The sequence below is a fragment of the Rhea pennata genome, chromosome 1 (genome assembly GCF_028389875.1).
Source record: "Rhea pennata isolate bPtePen1 chromosome 1, bPtePen1.pri, whole genome shotgun sequence".
Taxonomy (NCBI): domain Eukaryota; kingdom Metazoa; phylum Chordata; class Aves; order Rheiformes; family Rheidae; genus Rhea; species Rhea pennata.
In genome coordinates this window covers 22,394,767-22,415,078 of record NC_084663.1, presented here as the reverse complement: position 1 = coordinate 22,415,078, position 20,312 = coordinate 22,394,767, and the positions used below count along the sequence as shown (strand labels likewise).

Sequence of the window (20,312 nt, the reverse complement as noted above, 5' to 3'; positions counted from 1 at the left end):
TGCTTCAAATTCCCCTTCTTTCTTGAAGGAATTTAACAGGTAGCGGGGGGGGGCAGTTTGTTTTGTCCCAGAATGCCAAAATACTCCACAATTATGCCAGAGCATTTCTTTCTCACCATGGAGTGACTCAACCCTGTCAGGTAAAGAGCAGGAAGGCAAAGAAGGATGAGGGCCTGCTGCTGGAGATCAGCAGAAAGCATGGGACGGGCTGAGGAAACCTGAGCCAGTACGAAGTCTGCCTCCCAAAGGCAAAACCCAACAAAACACCACATAACATTTGAATGGCTCCAGAGAGCAGTTAGATGGACGCTGCACTTGCACGGACAAGGCCTGAAAGCTAGGTTTAACATCTCCATGAACATCCTGTCACTTTTTACTCTTGCCCAGGTTTTGGAGCCGATTTTTATTTATTTTGAGTTTGTTTTAAGTTTGTTTTTGTTCTGAGAAGCAGTGACAGTTTTTCAGCAACTTGCAGGGTGCCATCTGAGAAGTGTAGCTTTCTGACCCTCTCTCCCGTTGTTTCAGTGGGTCCAACACACACAGCATTCAACAAAACTGTGCTCAAAGTACCAGCAGCAGCTAATTAAATATTCCTTGCAACGTTGCTGGTCCACGTTTGAGTGACAGAAAGCTAGCTACAAGATCTAAACAATTTGCCCAGAGCTTGAGCCATTCTTCTTAAACATCCCTCTTTTTAAAAGATGACCTGTATGTCTATTATAGTCAAGACAAATTTGGTACCTAAATGTGGAGAAGAACATGTGGTGGTGTTTTGCACACAGGTTGGGCAGAAAGCTCCAGTTTGCACGTTCCTGAAGGAATAAAGGAGAAATTTGCACACTTTAGCAGTGTGCTTGAAGTGGGGGGGGGGGGGGGGGACTTTCGGAAGCTGAGATTATAGGAAGAGGGTAAACGCGGAACTATTGTAATTTCGCTAACAGTTTTCCTGGGGAAGTATTTTGGGCCCTTCAACGGCAGGACAAGGCAGGCATGGAGAGAGGTGAACTCGGTATCCCCCGAGTTCCCATCTCGCTGCTCAGAGGGTCTGTTCTCAGCCTACTCAGGAGCTTCCCCAAATCGCCCCCGAGCAGGCGACCTACCCCAACACCTTTAACAACGGAGGAACAGCGAGACCCTTCCCGGCCGGCCCCCGCTGCCCTGCCCGGCCCAGGCAGCCCTGCCCCGCCGCAAAGCGCCGCGGACCAAGGCTACGCGGAGGCGCAGGGAAGCGCCGGCCCGGCCCCGCGGCGCTGCGCTGCGCGGCGCGGCGGAGGGGGCCGGTCCCGGCGCCCCGGGCGCGGCTGCCCCGCGGGGCGCCGCTCGCCGCCGCCCACGCTCGGGGCTCCGCGGGGGCGCTCAGCCCCTCCGCGGCCGCGCCGGCTCTGCGCGGCCGGCGGGCAAAACAATGCGGGGACGGGAAGGGAGAGAAAGTGCCGGCTCCTTCCTCCTCCCGGCGCTGTCTGGCTTTCCCTGCGGGAGACAGCGCTGCAAGCGGATCCTGACCAGGGGCAGGGGGTGGAGAGAGGCGGAGGAGGAGGACGGAGGGAGGGAGGGAAGGAGGGACGAACGGGAGCCTCTCTCCTTCCCTGGGCTGTTTTTTCAGTTTCCTGTCTCGCATTGTGCTCACAGCGGATATGTGCTGCGCCTACAGGTGTGTCCCCTCCTCGCAGCTTTTCTCCGGCTCCCCGGCGTGGGCTCGGGCTGTCGGGGGGCGGCGGCGGATCGCGATCGTCATGTGATGACCGATTTCTCTCGGGGCGGCTTCTCTCTCTCCTCGCTCTCTCTCTCCCCGCCGCTCTCCTCCTTCCTCTTGGAGGTGGCCGCTGCCGTCGCGCCGACTCGAGCGCGGCTGGTGCCGCCGCTGCCGTGGCGGCGGTGGGGCCGCCGGGGCATGGGCAGCGGCCGGGGGCTGCCGTAGCACCGGGCGCCTCGGCCGAGCGCGGCGCCGCCGCCCGCCCCGCGCCTCCCCGCGCCTCGCCTCGCCGCGGGACCCGCGCCGCCGCCCCGCCTGCGCGGCGCCGCCGCTCCGCGCCCGCGGGGAGCGCTCCTGCCGGCGCCGGCACCTGTTGAAGGTAACGCGGCCCCCTCCCTGCGGCTGCGCGCGGCGGGCCGCGGCCGCGGGGCGCCTTGCGCGGTCCCTCCTCTCCGCGCTCCCGCCCCGCGAAGCTGCCGAGCCGCGGGCCGAGCAGCTCCCCCTCCTCGGCGGCCGGGGCGGCCGCGGGGCAGGGCGGAGGGGACCGCGCGGCCGGGGCTGCCCCCCGCCCCGCGCCCTCTGGCTGCGACTGAGGGGCTGAGCCCGCGGCTCCGCGCTTTGAGCGCGTTTCCCCAGCAGCGGCGCAGCGCTGGGGGGTGTGTGGGGGGAGCGCTGCGCGGCGGCTCCGCCGGCGGCTCCTCCCCCGGGAGCGGCGGGCGCCCCTGCCCCGGCGGGGCTCGCTCCAAGCGGCCGCGGCGCAGCGCTGGGCGCGGAGCCCGCTGCCGCCGCTCTCGGGAGTTTCTGCCGGCGGCTGGCGAGCCCCGCTCCGCGGCTCGCCCGGTCCCGGCGGGCTGCCGGCTCCGCGCCTCGGCCGCGCACCGCCGGCTCCGCGGAGTCGGGCTTCCCTGCAAACGCCTTTGGCCTCTCTTTAAACTTTCTTTCCAAGCTGCTAATTAGCTGTACTGTAGTTTGCTCGTGTTTGGCGCAGGCGAATGGCACTGCGAGCCTGGAGCACTCGTGACTCACAGCGTAGTTATTCGGGAGCTGCGAAACACCTCTGCCCTCCTCTGCCTCCGTGGGCTGTACCTGTGACTTCGGGACTTTATCTCCTCTGAGGTTGCGTCAGTCTCTCTGACACCCTTAAGCAGAAAGGAGCGGAGGGAATGGTCTGAGTCCTTGCCGAGCTAATCAGACACTTGGCTGAACATACAAAAAACGAACTGTAAGTTAATTGCGCCTCTGCAATCTCGTGATCGGTAGCACTGCCTCTGTGGTCTGTGCGTTACAGTGCTACAGCCCCGTCCCGACTGCCGGGCTCCAGCCAGAGAATGAAAACTTGCTTGTGAAGGAACTTAATGCTTTTGTAACTAATATTGTTACCTTGAATGTGAGGATTGTTTAACTTACTGAACACCAGAGGGAACTCTGAATAGGTAATTCATTCGAGAGCGATATGTGCTTATTTTATTATTTATGTCCTCGATACAATGGAATCTGAAAGGAAGCTATGGTTAGTAAGTAATAGATTGCTAGCATAAAACTAGAATTGGCTTGAGCTTTCTTTATGCTTTCTTTAAGGGTATCAGACTCAAAGCTGGACTGAAAATTCTTTCTTTCCCTTTCAAAGTGTGAAATACATTGGTGGCCCTGCAGGAGCAGGGCTGGGTACAAATCAGCTGGGTGACCCATTGGCTGTGAACTAGGGAGTGTGAGCGCATGTGTGCGTTGAGCCACCCTTAACGCTCTGCTTGCCTCCTGGTTTATGAGACAGGATTTTGTTCGCTTGGTACAGGGCTGCTGGCTGGAGTGGGAAAGCCAGAGCAGAGCATGCTTCCAGCCAAAACAAAAGGGAGGAAGTCTGTTTCTGAGCCTCTCGTGGCTTCTCCTCGCTCCTTTTAAATATTTGTGGTTCTGAAGCCCTGGTGGGAACCTAATATGATTGAATGTGAACTGGAAAATCATCTCCACTAGAAATGTTATTCAAACCAATGCAGAAAGTAAGCGATGGCAGTTTTGGAGAAAAAGACTTTGAATGGAGAGTTCTGGTAATAAAAGCTGTGCAGCGGTTCTTTTATAATGGTCTGATATGACTGGAAGAAGTTGATATCAGCCTACCAAAAGGTGATACTGTGATAATATAAACCTCAAAACACTCACTTGAAGCTTTGGGTGCCTTTGATATTTTTTTTTTTTTTTTGACAAACAGACCTCTTTGGTACTCAAGGATTGCGGGCAATGTGGGAAGGATAGCATAATAAATATACTTGTGACTGAGTTATGTTTCAGTAGCTGAATCATCCAGCTGTTCATCCTATCCCTTTGCCAGAGGTTATTTTGCCATTCAACCGTGTTTGCTATTGGAGTTTGAATCCACTTTTCAGCTGTCAGAATTTACAGCCTGGCATATGATTGTAAACTGCATTTTATGGCTGTTCATACTAGCACCTAATGTAAAGTCCAGTAACATGAACATGCTGTTTGCCCTGCTCTTCTGGCAGACAGACAAGGCAAACAGCTGTGGTCAGCTAAATCCAGCTGCAGTCGCGAATCGAAGCCCTCAAGCACCTATCTTTTCCGAAATGGTGTTTTCCTAATGGGTGTTAGTGGTGACTGCCACGAATGAAATGAACTGCCTCCGTATTGATGGATATGGATAGTGGGGAGGCAGATCTGCACAAGAGGAGGAGGGTGTATAACATTCTTGGTGGCTTCATCAGAGCAACCAGTTTTCCGTGTTTCAGAGGAACGTAGCAGGCAGTTCACCTGAGCAGTCCTCCTTCCCCCCTACCCACCCTTAGAGATTTCTGGGAGTTTGCAGGTGAACAATGTTCTTTCTTTTAGCCAAGCCTTGCTTTGTACATCTAACTTAAAAACTTACTATATAAAATATCCTTGCTGTTCTGCCTGAATCTTCTTACAGATATCTTTGGAAGTGAGATAAAGGCTTTAAATAGCTCTGCAAAATTTGGGAGTTGTTTGCTTTGCGTATATAAGCGTCCTAAAAAACAAATCTACATTTTGAAAGGAGAGTTGTTCATGAACACCTGTTAACAACAACAGAAGACTCCAGCGACTCATTGCTAACTTGTTTAGATTTTGACTTGGTTTTGAAAAGTTGATTCATACAGGTTTATTTTTTTAATGAAGATGTAATCCTAATCATTTATATTTTTGTAACATCTATAGTTTCGAGCTTTTTCATGCACTTCTAAGGTATTTATCATATGAAGCAGTGAATGAAGGTATTTGTTACATTAGTGCCATGTTCTGAATATTGAATTGCAATTGTAAAATTAGGGTAACAAGCTTAAATTAGGGCTTGCAACTTTAAAATCTTGCCAGCAAACAGATAATGACAATATTAACAGTTAGTAAAGTAATTGCTACAATTATTTTACTGTCATTTTGTTCTCACTTTCCTCTAGTCAGACTGTTCTGTAGACAGATAAAGAATATTCTCCAAAATAGCTTGCCATTGTCACTTACGTAGTTCCTCATGAGATCCGATGTGTTGATGATCCAGTGTGTATTTGATTAAGCATACTTGATTTAGGCAAACAAAACTATAGTTCTTCTTTAAGTAAAGTTAGCACCTGCATAACTGTTAGTGGGATAAGAGTCCAAATAATTAAAATGGAATTGAGTAAGCAACCCAAACATGGTGTTCCTCCTACTTTTTTACTTTTATCTTTCTGTTATGCTGAGTAGTAGATAGTTTTTTTGTTTGTTTTGGCTTTGTTTTTTTTTACAGATTTCCTCATGCATTGCAGGGAGCTGTAAAGCTCAGCTTATACTGAGGGGGCAGAGTAGTCTTATGTTTAAATGATTTCCATTAAAATTACAACAAAATAATTTTCTGTTTTTTTAATTAGAATTAGTAGAGTGTTACTTAAGACAACTCTTAAATATGAGGCCAGCTTGGAGCTGACATTGGTCTGTTAGTGCTTGTTAAAATAAATAAAGGAGCATAGCCTAACTGAATAAGTAATTTAGGAGGATGTCTGTTTTAAAAATATAGTATCTGGATAGTGAGTGTTTTACTCCTACTCCTTGCTTGGACAATGTGGAAATAATGAGTTGAAGAATAGCCATTTTTTCTACCTGGTAGTGGCTCAGTGTTACAAAAAGCTTTCTGACCATCAAGAAGATAGCTCAGAGCTGACTGTAAGCAGAGGCCATGGAGTCCTTGCCCCTGGAGGCTGTCAAAAAAACTCACAGTAGATGCAGTTTGGAGAGGGCAGGTGCTTGCCTAGCCATGGAGCAGCAGGGCAGACTAGAGAGCTGTTTGAGGCTCCCTGTAGGGTGGCTTCTTCAGGCAGATGGTAGTTGGCTTGTCCTCTAATACTGACTGATTCTCAGTTTCTGTCCCTGTTAGTTCTTGGATAAGTTTTGGACTTCTTCAAGTTTCTTTCTACTTTTTCTGAAGAAGGGGTGGTTGGAGGTGGACTTGCTTGCTGAAGTGATGTCCAAAAGTACCTGTGCTAAATGAATGTTGATGATTTAAAGAAAACGGAGCCAACTTGATAGCCAGCTCTTGCCCAGTTACTCAGATTCTCGCTGCTGTAGTTAGCAGCAGAATTTGTCCCCAGGATGTGTCAGCAGAGTCACAGTCTCAGGTCACGTGTCTGTGAAGTGGTTGAGTCCCACCACTTCTATTTGCAATTTAGCACTGGCTTACAGGAACCAAACCCTTTCTGGGTTCTGACCTCTGGAGATCATCTGGTCCATCCCCCCTGCTCAAGCAGGGTCACCTAGAGCATTTTAGACAGGATTGCGTCCAAGCGGGCCTTGAAGATCTCCAGAGAAGGAGACTCCACAACCTCTCTGGGCAACCTGTGCCGGTGCTTTGTCACTCTCACGGTGAAGAAATTCCTCCTCATATTCAGGTGGAACTTCCTGTGGTTCAGTTTGTTCCCGTTGCCTCTTGTCCCGTCGCATGGGACAACTGAAAAGTTTGTCCCCATCCCCTTGACACCCTCCCTTCAGGTACTTGTACACATTGATGAGATCTGCTCTCAGTCTTCTCTTCCCCAGGCTGAAGAGGCCCAGCTCTCGCAGCCATTCCTCGTAGGGCAGATGCTTCAGCCCTCTGATCATCTTTGTAGCCCTACGCTGGACTCTCTCCAGTAGCTCCAGGTCTGTCTTATACTGGTGAGCCCAGAAATGGACAAGAGAGACATGGAGCCGCTGGAGAGAGTAGCTCCACATCTTTCACCTTAGAATTCTTATTTATTTATGTGATTTAGAGATGTATTGCTGTTTTTGATAGATGTATGTAATACCTGTATGTAAAGAAAACATTCCTTATTGCATCTTTATTTAGAATTTATAAAGGAATAGTTCTTTAGCCAGCATTATTATGGGGAAATAGCAATTATTTAAATGTATTTAGCTACAGGAAGAAAGTAAAGGGCAGAAAACATTAAACACATTGATTTGGTAAAATGGTACAACAAAATCGCAAGGTGAAGTCTCCTATCAAGAATGAGAAAGGCAATTTAATAAACTTTTCCTTGGATATGGCTGTAAAGATGGGTGTCTTTGGCCTAAGCGTATATAGCAAATACAAATAGTTATTCTTTCCTGATTAAGCATGGCACTTGAAATCATTGATAGTAATAGTCTACTGTTTCCTTCAGCTTGTAGTGAGTCCTTTTCTTTAACAGATCTGGTTATGTTCATTGCAACTGAAAGTCTAACCAATGCAGCTTGTTTCTTAAATACATCTGAAGACTGTTAATTTGTGTGTTAGTATGTTGCCACAATGTGTATTAAGCTTGTCTGTTATGTTCATTCAGTCAGTATAAAGCAAGTGAATGGAAACTTAATGTTGGACCTCTTGAATTTTAAGGCAATAAAATACTTTCTCAGTCTTGTAGTAGTAAGTATTAAAAAAAAAAGTTTAATATGCTCTTTTGATTCACATCAGCAGCAGCTGAACTTTTTTCCCCTCGTGAATTAGCTAACAGCCCATGTAAACTCTAATTGTAATCATAATGCATATACATCACTCTTCAGGGTATAAATTACAAAGCTAGAAAAGCAACTGAAAAAGATGACTCTTAGGATATTTATTTTTCCTCCCATAGATGCTAAATGAAGACCTAGTTCTTATCTGAAAGGTTTTTCACTCAGGCAGAAAGTGTCTTTGTGATTACTTTGAATAAGTTATTTAAGAGCCTGTAAGTACAGCCACGAAGCTGACTTTGTGACTGAGGAATACTCGTTTTCCATCCACTCCAGGTGTTGCCTTCTTCTGTCCACTTGAACTGTTGAGATGAGAAACCAAAAGACTTCACTTTTATTGGCCACCTCCAGCACTAAGTGGTGGGATGAGATAATTTATTAGTACTTTGGATAAAACTCGAGAGATGCCTTTTATGTGTAGTAACAGATGGTCTCTTCATTTGACATTTAACTATAGGAAGATCTACAAGCATTTCACAGTCCATTGTGCATTTGATCCAGTGTTCAATAACATAACTGAAAATGCAGAGTAATACTGTTCCTTCTTTTTTTCCTTCTTCTCTTCCCCCCCCTTCTTCCCAGAGATTGTCATCCAGCACTTAGGGTCAAAGGAGCCATCAAGTCCCACAGTTGTTTGACCATCTCACCCAGCTATTGCACAGTGAGCTCCCTGGGTTAAAACATACCTCATCCTGAAGACACTGAGGAAAAAGAGAATCTATTGCTTTAAGAAGTTTTTTCCTATTTGTTCCTCTTCAGATTTGTTTCTTCCAGGGACCTTCTATACCTTTGACTTGCATCTGTTGATCCTTGATCCCTGTTATGTTTTCTTGTGGCTATATTAAATAGTTCTTTTCTTTATTTCTTTTTTTTTATTATTAGCTAGTATTTTTCCCTTCAGGATGATCAGGTGTTCAAGAAAGCTGTCAGTAGTCTATGTGGCTTATCAGAAGGACTGAATGTTTAAATCTGATTATACATTAAGCTTTTCTTTTCTTTTTTTCCCCTTCACCCCAACTTCTAGATGCTGGTTGTTTTTTTTTTCTTTCTCTCTTTTTTTTTTCTTTATGACTCTGCTCTGCAGGTTCTCTAATTTTCAATGACTAGATGCAGTAATCCAGTATCACTCATTGCTGTTATATGTCCTACCCTATCTTCAGTCAGTATTTTCATTCACTCTTGTATCTATGCATTTTTGAACCTCATTAGCCCCTTTAAAAACAACAGAAGCTCTCAATGTGATGCCTAGTTGTGTCTGTAATGACCTCCACATTCTTTTTGGCTTACTTGCTTCTTCAAGTTACAGTTCTCTGATTTGCAAACCTTACCTTCATTCCTTGTTACTGGATACATATATCTGCATTCAAATATCTTAAGACTGTTTTGGCTGGAAAACACCCAGCTTGACAAGCAACCAAGATAACAATAGCAAGAAAATCACACAGAGTTACTTAGCATGCTACCAAATCATATAACCCACTAATTTTATCATCAAGGATATATTCTTTTCCAGGTAGCTAATGAAAATGTTAAATAATATTGAAATATAATTCCAACCACTGTGAACTGCAGTAGGAACATTGCCGTTCCATGGTAATATTATTCAGTAATATCGACTTTCTTGAGAGCTTTCAGTTAACTAATTTTTCATCTATTTAGCATATCTTTTTGATACTCTATAGTGCTAGTTCTTAAAATCAGGCTGATTTGATATCTGTCAGCTGTTAAGACACTCCTCTCCTTTGTCTTCATTTGCTGAATTCAGTGTGGAATCAATGGATTTTGCCTTCTTTACTCTTGCTTCTTGCATTTATACAGATGAAAATGAGGAATTTTCTATGATCTCTTGGGATGCCAACTCCAAAATAATTCTTTGCTTAGGATACCCAGAAACCCACTGAGCAAACTATTTCTCTTTGATTGTGTATTTTGCCTAGTTTCATATCTCATGTCTTATCTGAAGCATCTTTTTTGCTTCTCTCCCAGCAGGAACAAGTACGTGTCAAAAGGTACTTCCTCCTAGAAGCTATTTGCACAGAAGCCTGAGCCCCCCAAACTGCCTTGTGCAGTTCAGACGGGCTAAGAGATCGCTCGTACTCAGCTTTTACCTCCCTTTGTGCATTGCCAAAAGAGATGGCCTTGTGGGGTTTATGTGCTTTGGGCTTATGTTGAAGTATTGGGCAATAATTCAGTATGAAAATGTATTTATTTCCTAATTTTCCTGATTTAATAGTGACTTTAATGCATATTTTTATACATCCTGGACCCATGGTATAAAGTGATATTAAGCAACTTATGAGTGTGAATCATCTCCAAGGTAACTTGGTTATCAAAACGGAGTATCTCAGTTGCTCAGAGTAATACTTTAATTGCAATTTTGCAATCTGTGTTGCTTATACCACTGCTATTCAAATTATCGTGTACAGGTGTACTTGGTAAAGACTTTCCAATTTACTTTTCCCAGTTGTGGCAATTAGTTATTATCTTTTCATTTTGATCCTGAGGCCTGTAAATAAATAAGTACATTTTAGAAATGTAAACAACCTCCCTGAAACTAAACTCATCATGGTATTTTCTCCTCCTGATAATTTAAAGAGGCAGCCTGTGCTTTTTGTTGTCAATGGTGTGATTAACCTGCTTGAATTGTGCTTGAATGAGAACTCTGATGTTAGAAAGGGTTTCAGCAACCTTGGAAGACGGGAGCTTTGGAATGAGGCAGCACTGACGGGTGGTGATGTGGCGAGGTCCCTGTTCGTGATTAAGTTTGCTAGGAAAGGAGAGAGTGGTAAATTCTTGGCTGGGAATGGCTATGTTCTTTTTCTCCCTCACACAGATTTTTCTGATTTGCTCATACCTTTTATGTACAGTAAATCACCAAGGTCAGGGTGTTTACTGTTATGTGTCTCTCTAAAACTGAGCTACTCCTACACTGTGCTAATAGTTCAGAAGTATCTGTCTGGCAGAACAGGCTTATCTGCTAGAATACAGGAAGAACGCAGGGTTGCCTTATGTGTAGGTTTGGTGCCTAGAATGCCATGTATGTGATCCAGTGTATGCAATGAGGTCCTACAGGCTTTTTGTCTGGTGACTCCATACAGTCTGGTTTTGTTTCTGCCTTTAGCAAGTGATTTCATTTTTCTGAGTTTTCTTTCTTTCTTTCTTTTTTTTTTTTTTTTTTTTCCTGCATTGCTGCTTTGGGGGGAATCTTGAGGACTCTATAGATGAAAAGTACAATTTAATAGTATTTTTGTGCTATATTAAGTAGAGCAAGTGGGTGCTGTAGCCTTCCTTCACCAGGAAGGTGGAGACCCACTAACTCCATTAGCTGTCCCTCATCCTCACCCCTGAACTCCCCTATGCAAAAGGGAGCCTTCATGCCCAGATTTCCTGGCTTGAGTAAAGCCTTCTACAAAGCACTCTCACATCAGGCTTTCTGTACCAACGAGGTACCTTGGCTCAGCAGAAAGCATTCGTCTTCCAAGTGGGTTAGGAGCACATATCAAGCGTCGTTCGCTGATACGAAGTCCTTGGTGTCAACTCTTCCTTAAGTAGTTCCTACCCTTGCTGACCTACAGCTGCCGGTCGCTGTCTCCTTGCTTGTGCTTATGTGACTGTTTTGTAGAGCTATGCTGTGGTCTGGACAGGAGAACTTGACCTGGCATTATACTGGATTATATGTGCTTGCTATAGGGCTTTGAAAAGATTTTTTTTTTGAAAGTTTGATTACATCTCTGACCTGTTTCACAACACAGCCCCACAAACACCTGTGCTTCTGCACTGCAGGAGTGAGAAACTGCAAGGAGGAATAGAGGAGTCAAGACCTACTCAAGCTACTACTGTCACAAATTCTGCGTATTATCAAGTGGTGGCTGCATCTATAGCTCTCCTTCCTTCCCGCCTGTGCCCTTCTGGGTGGCCCTATTAGTGAGGCAACAGGAGGGTTTGGCAAACAAAGTTAGGGAGCTGTGGCTAGCGCTTTCAATAGCGGGGATGGCCTTGTGTGGTTTACTCTTGGTGGGAATAATATGAGATGGCTTTAAATTGAATACAGCCCTTTTGCAAAGTACTCGCTAGCGCCTTTATTCTCTGTGTGTGCTCTAAGTATGGGGTGCATGCAGACATCGTGGGGAAGAGGAACAGACCAGCTTTCTCAGACCTCATTGGTTTGGTTTCTTAGCTAATGACCTCCTGTACTCATGGTATAGTTTTAACCATCTGTATAGTCATTTCCTTTTTCCCTCTTACCTCATTTTATAAGACTTTGCACTTGACTCTTGTAAATGGGGTGATAATTTCAAAGCAAACAGTTTCCAGTTGTTCTTGCCAACTTTTCCCCACAAGGTATGCAAAGTAAACAGAGCAGTTAGGAAATTAGTTTTATACCTTCCCAAGGATGGCAATGCATCTCAGGGTGTCTCTTAGCTCTTTAAGTAATGAATAAAGTGTGAGAATGCGATTGTTATACCAAGGCTGCATTTTAATGTATGGAGCCATTGCACAGATCATTAATATTCTTAGGAAGCTTTGGGAAAATCTTGTAAAATGTGAGGCTTTTAAAAATCTTAACTATTCATATTTTTAACACAAAATTGTTTTACTACTTGCAGCAGAGCAAGTAAGTTGAAATATGTAGAACGGAGGAAGAGAAGTATAGGTAATTTTTCCTCCCATTTAGAAGAAAACTTTTGTAATGAAGCAGATTATATCTAAATATGAGCATTTTTAACTACGTTATGTTCCTAAAAGAAACTCAGAAGGACTTCCAGGTGCTACCATCCAATTCATAAGTTCAATCATAAAATGATAGGTTCAGGATTTTAGAGTGGCAGGTATACGGCTGTCACATTGTACAATACTTGTAATAAAATGTGCCCATGTAGAGTTAGGCTGTGCTATCATGTGCCATGATGGTATTTTTACAGAAGGAGAAAGTGTAGGCAACTATTAGAAAATCAGACCTGAAAAACTGAACTATGTAAAGAAATGATTAGTGCTTAAGGTTGTGTTTTAGCTCAAGCCTCGATAGTGAAGAGCGTTTGCTAACTGAGCAATAGCAGAACCTGTTAAATGTGAAAGTGAGACCTAAGGTTAGCAACCCTGAAGATCAGCTGCAAGGGGATGGCATAACCATAAGGATGTATAACCATTGTATGATAGCCTCCAAATTAGAGAAGACAAATCCTGAGTGTACAAGGCTAACATGAATTCAAATGAGCAGTTGAGTTATAATCTAATGAGGCTGTGAACATAGCAAACATAACTTCAATTTAAACCTCACTGTTGGGGCATCATGCATAGAAAGCTGGAGCCTTCCAACCCGAAGAAGAATCTTCATTAATGATTTTATTCAGGAAAGAGTGCTCTGTTATGTGAAAGCTCTCCTGTTCTCTCTCCAGAATGAAAGTTTTGAAACTTATTGAAGGCAGCTTTTTTTATAGTTTCCTTGAGTACTATAAACATTTAACTCAAAACATGTGAAAAAAAAAAAAACTTTTCTGTCTCCTGAAATATTTCTGCTGTACTTGTGCCAAATGCAGAGGCGTGAGCTCAGGTGTAAAGGTCTAGTTTGACTGTCCCTAGAATGCATGAGTTTTGGGTTTTTTTTTTTTTTTAACCAGATTCTTTAAACAGATTTTGTGCTGAGCTCTTACGATTTACTGAAAGGAGAGGAAATACTACTAAGTAACAATTTTTTGATCATTTCCATGTGTGTGTGCATGTGCAGGTGCATGTGTATGTATTTATATGTATGTGTGGGTATGCGTGTGTGTGTTTGTGTGTGCATGTATATATATAAATATATATACACACAAATGTAATATATCTGATATGTATATATGTATGTATATGCAGTGTGCTTTCATGACGCATGAGATCAAATAGTTCAAACTTCTCAATAACTTTTTTTGCTCTTCAGTTTAACTAACTTGCCTTAACTGGTGTATGTTTCTTCCAAGTGAAATTATAATTACCCTCTTTACAAACATAAGAGAGGCTGTATAGGCTTCTGCTTACAATCTAAGCTTCATGAAGCAGACAACTGCTTTACAGAATTTGATTATGCATCTATTTTACCTATGAATCCTTAAGAAGGTTAAAGCTGTCCCGTGAAATACCATACAGATATGCAGATTGTACTAAAACCATGATATAAGCATAGTGGAAGTTTTGTGGTTTACTTACAAACTATCAAAGTAACATTCTTCACAGTATTTACCAGTTCTTATTATGTGCCTATCTTTTGAGGAAGAAAAGGCTTTGGTAGTCAGTGGAGCAGACAGTACTTTTCTGGCTTTCCTTGTACAAAGATCAGCAAAACAGGTAGGAATGCAGAATTCTTTTTTTTTTTTTTTTCCTTTACCCCCAACCAAGAACCTGTTTGAATGACTTTGCTCTTGCGCGGGGATCAGACGGGAAGATAACATCTTATCTGCTTTATCATAGTTACAATAGCTCTTTTTTTGCATAGTATAAAGGTGATTTTTGTTTTTCAAGTTGTATATGTTAGGTGTTGTGAAGAAAGTACGTTTCTTCATTTTTACTTCTGGAGAAATTTGGTAACAGGTTGCTAGGTGCTGAAAAGGTTGTTTAGTAGGAGCAATTCTTAAAGCCATTCATATTATTTGGCTATTTGAAAAGGGAAATGATCAAACTAGAAGATATCTAGGTTGGATATTATTTTTCTAGTGTCAAGAAGCTGCACATGTGAAAGTTTTGAGTGCTGGAGTTTTTCTTCTGGTTCTAGTTTTATTTTTAAATATCTGTGGCCTACTTAAATAGATGGATGGAAGTTCCTCAAACTGAATAACAGGTTACAGGAAAATCAGATGCTTGCTTTACTCAGGTGAGCTGTTGTGCAGACTCAAAACATTTAGAAAAAAATGAATTAACTGAAGATATGAAAATAAAATACACTAAACCTTTTGTGGATGTATGAGTATGTGATACTCTTGACAGAAAAAAATAACTTTCTCCTTTGGATCAGCAAGGGGTTTTTGATCTCTGAAGGTGGAAGAAGTGTGATACTACTCCATTCTTCCACTAGGGAGCTGGTCCTCAGTAGGGCTACCTACAGTTAGGTGTTCATCGATGACAGAAGTCACCATCATTTTACAAGAGAGCAAACTGAAAGACAATACTTATTTGCCTGGGATCAGACCTGTAGATTTATTCTGTAATCCTGCAGATCCAGGGGTAGAAGTAAAGTGCCCTAAGGCCTTAGGACTCAGAGACCCTCAAGGGTCTTTCCTGCCCTCAGGCTGTGTGGTTTGGACCTATATTGTGTTTGTTTTGCCCAACTTGAACAAATGGGAACGCTCCAAGATTACAGCTGAGTGCATATCCACCCAATAAAATTAAATTGTGAATTTGTACAGGCAGGTCAGATTAAAATAAAGTGCCACCACATCAATCACAAGCAGAGACATGTGAAGTAAATGCTCACTAGGAATGCCAGGGAGCTACTGCGAATGTCTCACCATTCCTAGAGTGCAAGATGATTTCTTCCTCCTAAAGAACATCCAAATGCTTTTAATATTGACTGGGATATTAAAAATAACGACTAAGTATATAGTTTGGATACTATTACTGTATTGAATAGCTGTTAATATTGCTGCTGTGGGAAATGTGGTAGGGAAGGAAACATTGCTTCCTATAACTGCAGACTTAAGGCATCTTAAGTTTTAAAAGGCTCCTGCTGCTTCTTCCCATGTCAATACTGACTGCCATCCACTATTTGTGTTTTGAATGTGACTTGGGAAAAGATTTGATTTGACACTATGGCACAGCTTGAGGAACCTGCTGTACAGAATATTAATATCTGATCTTGTTCCACTAATATCAGTTTCAGGGATGCATTCCAAGGAGGGCTAATATTAAGCTGTTTTTAATCACAGCCATATTCTGCAGATTTCTAGACAGAACAAACCAGCTGGTTTGCACTAAATTTCATGGTGGAGGAGACAAGAAACAGGCTTCCTCACAAGAAGGGAATGTGGCACTAGAAGTCCTTAATGCACTGAGAAATTTTATTCATGACGGATGATGTCTTGCTCTCAGAGAGAGACCTGGTAAAAGGTAGGCAAGAGAGTAGAGAGAAGGCTCATCTTGACTATGTTCTCTCCTCGATTTTTGACATACTTTTTTGTCCTTTGAGTCCTACCTCAACTCTTTTCTTTATTTTTGTTTTTCTGTCTCTCCTTTCTTTCTGTAAAGTAATTTCCAACAGAGCCCGTCTGCAAGCTGGTGGGAAGTCTGGAGGCATTTCCCTCCCGCACACACTCACCTAAAAGAGAAATGTGTATGAAGTGACTTCCTGAAAGTTGGAGCAGACATTACAATGACCCAATGCCATTTTAGATATTTCCAGCTGAAACCCAACACCAAATGAAGCGATTAGACATTAGTCTTTTTAGCTATTCAATATGCAGCCTTTGGAGAAGTGAATGAACCATACCTTCTCTCTTTTTCCACTCTTTGCACCACATAAAGTGGCATAATTACATAGGAGCTATATTGTTTTACAAATGTCTCTATGCGCTCTATGCATGAAATTAGTATGCTTCAAAAAAAAAAAAAAGAAAGAAACACCTAAAACCAAAGGACTCTTCAGTGTTTGTTACAGTAAGTTAGGCCTTTGACATTTTATCCTCTGAGAGATATTCTTGCATGGGATCTAGTTATCCAGGTCATCAACATGCATAATTTCTTCCACTACTCTTAGCTTTGAATGGAGATGGGATTTTGTAAAGATGTCTGCACAGGAGTTTCACGTATTAAGCAGTATGAACAGAAAAGGCTAAAAAATGTTGTTACAGCAGTAGTGGGAAGTTACAGCATAAATACCCACTACTTTAAAATATGAAAAATTGTGTCTTTTAAATATCAAAGGGATTAGTATTAATCTAACACTTGTGATTTTCTTAAATCATGTTATTTGCATAATAATACTCACCACCTGCTATATCTTCAAAGCGCTTTTCAGACATTAACTAATTGATCTTTGTAATACCCCTGTGATGTAAAGACCTGTTATTATCCCCACTCTGCAGATGTGGAAACCAAGACTCAGAATAGTTCAAGTAACTTGTTCAAAACAGCGTGGAGACAGTGTCATCACCGGTGCTGGTTTCTGTTGTCCTATCCGATGGGAGTTCCCGCTCGCAGCACTTCCAGGGGGATCTGATCTTTCTTTTTGTCTGCTTTTATTTAAAAGCATGAAAACAAACCAAGATATTTCTTTGTGTCTTTGGGATAGGATTGCAGGGCGTGCTTTTGTTTTGATTTGGAATTTTTCTGTTGAATGATTTTGCTCTGGTTTTTAAGTCATCGTATAGTAGAAGAAACTTAAACAGCTTCTTACAGCTCTTTATGATGTGTGTGCACTATAGTGATGCTAGTAGAAAGCTTTTAAGCACCTTTTTCTTTGTTCAGAATTTGACATGGTCTTGCTGTCAGGAGCCTGTTGGGTCATATCTGCCCCAGGTCATCAGTGTGAAGAATTACTGAAGTCAGAAGTAAGCCTGAATTGCATGCCACTTTTAAATTTATATTCCCGCTCTATGCTTCAAACTAATCTACAGCAGTACCAAGGCAGTTATCGAGAGAGCAGATGGTCCCTGCAGTATGAAACATCCCGGTCCTGCGCAAGTGGGGCCTGTGCCCTCACCAAGGTTGAGGAGCAGCAGGTACATCATCCCAGCCAGTGGCATGCAGGGCTGCCAGTGCCCGCTGCTGGGCTGCTTTGGAGCAGAGCTCAGTGAAATGCCAGGTGAGCCCTTGTGCACAAGAGCACCTGGGGCAAAAAGTGAAGGATGGGCAGTGAGCACATCCGTAAGTCACAGAATAAGTATGAAAAGCTCCTTCCTTTGCAATAACCTGAGAGGGCATTTGAAATGGAATATTTTAAAATATATTACAGTCTCTTTGATCTGGCAGTGTCACTCTAATACTTAGTGCAGGGGCTTAATATTAGAGTGCATGGATTTGTTTTTACAGATATTTCAGTAGTGTTATCTTCAAGCAGGAAAATAAATCTTGGTGAGTGGAGTACTAAAAGCCTGTCAGTGCAGGTTCAAACTAAAACTTAGGAAAAGTCTGTGTCATGCCATATTTTAGGAAGTGATTTCAGATAATGTATTGTTTTGCAAACACGATGCCTGTGCTCCATCATGAAGAACTGCAGCGATAGCAAGTAGTAGAATTATGTAAACAGGTTACATATGCAATTATATATTGGCTTCACTTACTTGCCTAAGCAGGGAGTTGGGGGAGGAAGGGAAGGGGAGCATGAGTATTACTCCGGATTCCTTTGTGGGAATGGAATGGACAGATGAGCCATAATCTCTCTCCATGTCACAAACTGTAGGGCTTGCAGACCCTCACGTAGTTGTGGGGGTTGAGGGTTTTTCGGTTGGTTGGGATTGTTTTTTCCTCTCTTCACTCCTTTGAATACACTTCCATGTAGCATGTATTTGATAAGTTTGAAACAGGTGAGAGTGTCATTTGTCCCTTTAGATTCTCTCTCCATCCATTTCAGTTATCTTCAGGTGGTCTGGTTAAAGGGATGGAGCGAAAGAGTCCCTCTATCAAACGCTGCTCAGAGAGGGTGGAAAAACAACAGTGAGAACATGCAAAGAACAGCTCAGGAGGGAAAAGATGGCAAAGCCTTATGCATGCTCCAAGTGCCGTTTGACGGCACAGAAGGATTCCAGTTCTGATTAATGTGCTGATGATTTGTTTAAAGATAGAGAAATAGGATAAAAGACAGATCATTTAGCAACAGACAAAATGATCTGACAGGAGTAGAAGCCCATGGGGTGACATGGAAGTCGATACGATCCAGCCGTGCTGCCCACGGAGAAAACCAGCGCAATGGCGCAGACAGCGAGTTTGGCATGAGCAGCCATGCACCATCCTGTACCTTCTTGCAGCCTGACTTTGGGGTGATTCGCTGCTGAGAGCTTAACTGAAGAAATGGCCACAGTCAGCCTGCTGCGTTGCTGCAGTTGGTGCTGGTGTCAAGCAGAGGATGAGCTTCACGTTGTCAGTGCTCAGCAAGTGGTTTCTCGCTTCTGAAGTGACCAGAGGATGTGGCTACTTCTAACCTGTCTGCATTTCTTGCTTGACCTGCTAAGGATAAATACACACTGGCAAATGTGTTGAAACTAGAATTTGGACAGTGATGCTCTGACTTCCGAAATGAACACAAAAGCATATCCTCTATTTCTTTTTTTTTTTTTTTCTTTCTTTTCTTCCTGAAACTCTGAGAGGATATTTTAAATTCCATTAATGTGGAATTTCTCTATACCACAGGTGGTAAATTTAGCCAAAAGAGTCTGTAGAAGACTTACTTTTATAAACTTACTGTGATCAGGGCAGGTGACTTAAACCAAAATACATTACCGTTTTTGCTCCCCTTCCCATTTTACATTAATGAAAGAATCATAGAATCAGTAAGGTTGGAAGGGACCTCTGGAGATCATCTAGACCAACCTCCACATTCAGCAGGGTCACCCACAGCATGTTAGACAGGGTTGCATCTAAGCGGGCCTTGAGTATCTCCAGAGGACACTCCACAACCTCCGTCACTCTCACAGTGAAGAAATCCCTCCCTCACGGTCAGGTGGAACTTCCTGTGCTTCAATTTCTGCCCATTGCCTCTTGTCCTGTCACAGGGGACAACTGGAAAGAGTTTGTCCCTGTCCCCTTGACACCCTCCCTTCAGGTACTTGTACACATTGATCAGATCCCCCCTCAGTCTTCTCTTCCCCAGGCTGAAGAGGCCCAGCTCTCACAGCTGTTCCTCATAGGGCAGGTGCTCCAGCCCTCTGATCATCTTTGTAGCCCTACGCTGGACTCTCTCCAGTAGCTCCATGTCTCTCTTGTGCTGGGGAGCCCAGAACTGGACACAGTACTCAAGATGAGGCCTCCCCAGGGCTGAGTAGAGGGGCAGGATCACCTCCCTTGACCTGTTGGCAACACTCTTCCCAATGCACCCCAGGATACCATTGGCCTTCTTGGCCACAAGGGCACATTGCTGGCTTGTGGTCAACTTCTCATCCACCAGCACTCCCAGGTCCTTCTCTGCAGAGTTGCTCTCCAGAAGGTCAGCCCCCAGCTTGTACTGATGCCTAGGGTTATTTTCCCCTGGGTGCAGGACCCTGCACTTGCCCTTGTGGAACCTCAGGAGGTTCCTCTCCGCCCAGCTCTCCAGCCTGTCCAGGTCTCTCTGAATGGCAGCACAGCCCTCAGGTGTGTCAGCCACTCCTCCCAGCTTGGGATCATCAGCAAACTTGCTGAGGAGGCACTCTGTCCCCTCATCCAGGTCGTTGACGAAGAAGTTGAACAGGATGGGACCCAGTCTGAGGCCTGGGGGACGCCACTAGCCAAAGGCCTCCAACTAGACTCCACGCCACTGATGATGACCCTCTGAGCTCTGCCTTTCAGCCAGTTCTCAATCCACCTCACTGTCCACTCGTCTAACCTACGCTTCCTGAGCTTGTCTAGAAGGGTGTTATGGGAGACAGTGTCAAAAGCCTTGCTGAAGTCAAGGTACACAACGTCCACTGTTCTGCCCTCATCTACCCAGCCAGTCATTCCATCACAGAAGGCTCTCAGATTGGTTAAGCAGGATTTCCCCTTGGTGAATCCA

The 20,312-nt window shown here is 43.9% G+C and overlaps 1 protein-coding gene across 4 annotated transcripts in view; it reads left to right on the top strand.

Moving 5' to 3' along the window:
* Window positions 1-1,583: 1,583 nt before the first annotated feature.
* The window catches only part of PLXNB2 (plexin B2), a 257,671-nt gene continuing 238,942 nt past the window's right edge, over window positions 1,584-20,312 (top strand). For 2 of the 4 annotated variants that reach the window (XM_062583094.1, XM_062583110.1), the window contains exon 1: window positions 2,761-2,915. The gene's annotated coding sequence lies outside the window, so the exon portion shown is untranslated. Of the gene's footprint in view, window positions 1,652-2,759; window positions 2,916-20,312 lie in introns of those variants that run through there. The other 2 variants (XM_062583102.1, XM_062583127.1) reach the window with 2 other exon arrangements.